Source organism: Tupaia chinensis, unplaced genomic scaffold (assembly GCF_000334495.1).
Source record: "Tupaia chinensis unplaced genomic scaffold, TupChi_1.0 Scaffold148729_1, whole genome shotgun sequence".
NCBI lineage: Eukaryota > Metazoa > Chordata > Mammalia > Scandentia > Tupaiidae > Tupaia > Tupaia belangeri.
Window position 1 is genome coordinate 26,897 of NW_006208576.1, and position 607 is coordinate 27,503.

The window sequence follows — 607 nt, forward strand, 5'->3', positions numbered from 1 at the left end:
GGAGGTGGGGAGAAGAGACTGTGGCATGAGCACAACCCAGTGGGGGCTGCTTTTGCCCTCTCCTTCTCACGTCTTCTGGTAAATTTATTTTTAAAGAGTTTTCCTTGGGCCAGCTGGTGGCATGGTGGTAAAGGCAGCTGGATCCCTCATGGCCATCTGCACCCTTTGAATCCCAAACCCTGTGACTTGATAAACACGCCTATGTGTGTGTGTGCGCTCAAAATCCTGAGAAGAGCATGGAGACGAGATGGCAGTGTGGCCATCCCCCAAGGGGGTGCTTTCTCACTCTCCCTCTCTCTCCAGTGAGCACATGCTCTCTAGAACAAAACAAAACAACAACAACAAAAAAAGGTTTTCCTTCTTAACTGACCTTCTCAGGTATTACTACTGGAAATCATTTTGATGAAATATGTTCATAAATTCTGAGACAAGCTAGTCACTGATGATTTTATACAACTCCAGGAACCAGCATTTAACAAGGGACTGCGTCCAGGACCCCCAGGACACCTCAGAGTAGATGAGTCCCTTAGAGGCTCCCAGGACTCACCCTGTAATTGTACTTGCTGCTCTGATTTACCGTAATGAAGGGTGTGATGCAAAATCAGCA